The following is a 3,009-nucleotide window of genomic DNA, read 5'->3' on the forward strand; positions in this document are numbered from 1 at the left end:
TGGGGGTATGGAAGAACCGTGGCTGGGCTGCAACATCCAACAGTAAGAACCAGATTGGGTTGAAGGCCAGTCAGGGGAAGCCACTGTTCCTGCTAGGACAGGAGGTAAACTAAGTAGGGCTGGCTCATGGACCCCTGTATGCATGAAATCTGGCACTGGAAGAGATTCTGATGGAGGAGCCTGGACAACTTCTCTGGCAGGACACAGTCCCTGCAGGTAAGCACAAGAAACACAACAGGAAATAGCCCAGAACAGGCAATGGAAATTATCCCACTGGCGTGCTCGCTTCGGCAGCACATATACTAAAATTGGAACGATACAGAGAAGATTAGCATGGTCCCTGCATAAGAATGACACGCAAATTTGTGAAGCGTTCCATATTTTTGACCCTTTATTCCTTAATCAACTAAGTAAGATTATTAAAAAATAACTAAAAAAAAAAAAAGAAAGAAATTATCCCACTGGCATACACATGGCATGGGTTGGGGGCAGACCGGGCTGAACCTGTTCACATCACCCGCTGGCGAATCCTAGCACCAGAACAGAAAATGGGTCAAGCCAGGTTCGGTTGCGACACATACCAGTACACATTAAGGAATGCCAAGGCGAGATGAGCCGTACCAGATGTGGTTGCAATGCCCAAACAGGACATGTGATAATCAGGGGGAGGAGGCAAAGCCAACAGAGGAATGTGGGCTCCCCTGCTGGACAACTACTTCCATTGGAAAGCGTGAGTCGGGATGGGGGCAGATCAGACTAGGCAGGGCTGTTACACCTGTGGGCTTCATGTGAGCTAGATAAGGGAAGGACCAGGGTGGGCTGACTGTTCCAACTGGTGCAAGCCAAAATTAGAGTGGGTGAGGGTTGGTTGGGCTTAGCCGCAGCACTAGCTGGCAGAAGCTGGTGCTGGGAGCTAATTTTGTCAAGTCAAATACCAGAACCACCTGGAGAGTGCATAATCTGGGAGTGGGTGTGACCTAGAAGGGAAATAGTGAGCACCTCCCTCGGGGTTACCACTCTCACTGGACAGCACCAAAACTGGGACAGGGGCAGGGGTGGCTAGACAGAAAGGCACCTGCCAGTAGGTGTATGGGCTGGATAGTAGGTTGGTTGGGTTGAACTAGGCTTCAATGCCTATTGACATGTGTATGAGCTAAATGGGATGTGGGACAGACTGGACAAGCCTGCAGTACATACTGACAAGCATGAGAACCAGGGTAGGGGGCAGAACTGGTGGGGGTTATGAGGAGTTGCCCCAACTAGGCTGCAGCTCCAACTGGTTTGCGTGAGGACTGAGTATGAAGTGGTAGGTTCGAGCTGGACTATAATACCCGTTGGTTCATGAGGAAGACAGGGCTGGACCCAGCAATCACAATGACCAGCATGTGCATAAGCTGATTGGTGTGACGGACGGTGTTGGACTCTGTGCTAGCAAGCTCATGCAAGAATCAGGTTTGGGATCATCTCGGATGAAGTTTCTTTGGAGATCCCTCCAACTGAACTGCTGATCTTAGAACCCCAACCATGAAGAGACTGTCAGCCAGTGGACTCTGAATAGGGTTCATTGCGATTGGAACTGCGAGATTGGCAGCAATCCAGAACTGATGAACTATCAAAACTGTATGAGCAGGACCCTCGGAGAGCGCCTCACGTTGGGGATCTGGAATGGGTGGGAGGTTGGGTGGGGCTTTTCCCTTTGTTACTCCCCTGACCCCAGATACAGGGAAAAATGATAATATTAGTGTGGAAACAATGGTATTAACCACTTTCACCCTGTAGTCCTTGACCCTTTGTACCCTAACCAACAAAGTAAGATTATTAAAAAATAATTTAAAAAAAAAGAATTCTTAGAGGGCCAATGCACTCAGATGGCCAACTATCCCTATGTGTCCCTTTGGAGCCTACAAGTCTGTGAATGGGAGTTAGGTGAGGCACAGCACAGGCCTGTGACTGCTAGGAACACAGATAATGCATCCATTCAGTAGGCAGGTATGCTTTCTGTTGTTACTCTTTGATTTAATTTATCTATTTTTCTCCTTTGCTCTGCTTTATCCTGACTCATTTTATAGTCAACACAAATCCTGGGATCTCTAATTAGATCTAGGCAATATTAGCATGTTCAAAAATGTTTTCCTGCTGTATTTGGGGCCATCTTACTTGTTTTGTCATGTGAAATAGAAAGTGAGCTATTCAATCCATCAATATAGTTCTACACAGAAAGCGTGGTATATTAAGGGGATGTTTTATATCTTTTTGAGTCTACTTTCCACTTTTATCTTTCCACCTTCATACACTACGCTTTTAGATTTTACTGACAAAGAAGAACATTATTGGCCAGCATAAGTTAGTCTTCTTGAATTTGTTGAGTAATGGAAAGGTTTGGTAGAGTTTTCTATTGATTTGAAGCATCTGCTTTGTTGATATGGGATTCATTTCAGCCTTGCAGCTAATCTACAAAATGAGAATGTGAGAGCAGGGAGGAGCAGAAAGGAAATTGTCACACTCGCAGCCTCTAAATCCAGTGCGTTTCATTCTTGAAACTGTGCTAGCAGCTTAATCTGATTGGCAGATGTGAAACTGGGGCAACCTGGGCCTCGGGCGATGCTCAAAGATCTCACTTATTCAACAGATATTTATGGTGTGCCAGGCTGTGTACACATAACTAAGGGTGAAATGCTGGAAAAGGCAGGCAGCCTCGGCCTGTAGGGCAACGTTATTAGGGAGGAGGTGGCCTCTGAACCGAAACAAGCAAGCCGCAATGTCACCAGAGAGCAGCCACCGGGATAAAGGCGCCTGTGAGTTCTTGAGGTGTGATGCAGCTAGACTTTAAGAAATAGTGCACAGGAAACAGCTGCAGTGATGGAACCTGGAAGCAGGTCAAGCAGAAGAAGGCATGGGGACGCCATTCCTAAGGACAAGGAGAAAAACAAAACAAAATCAGAGAAGTTTGAAAACTGAGAGGAGAACTGATCATGTCCAGGAAAAATTTCATCAAGAATTAAAGCGCAC

At 46.5% G+C, this 3,009-nt stretch overlaps 1 non-coding gene across 1 annotated transcript; it reads left to right on the top strand.

Annotated features, from left to right (window-relative positions):
* Positions 1–278: 278 nt before the first annotated feature.
* LOC131481067 (U6 spliceosomal RNA) lies at positions 279–385 on the top strand. Its single transcript, XR_009246008.1, has one exon. It is a non-coding gene; the product is annotated as a U6 spliceosomal RNA (small nuclear RNA).
* Positions 386–3,009: the final 2,624 nt, after the last annotated feature.

Source organism: Ochotona princeps, chromosome 8 (assembly GCF_030435755.1).
Source record: "Ochotona princeps isolate mOchPri1 chromosome 8, mOchPri1.hap1, whole genome shotgun sequence".
NCBI classification, from domain to species: Eukaryota; Metazoa; Chordata; class Mammalia; order Lagomorpha; family Ochotonidae; genus Ochotona; species Ochotona princeps.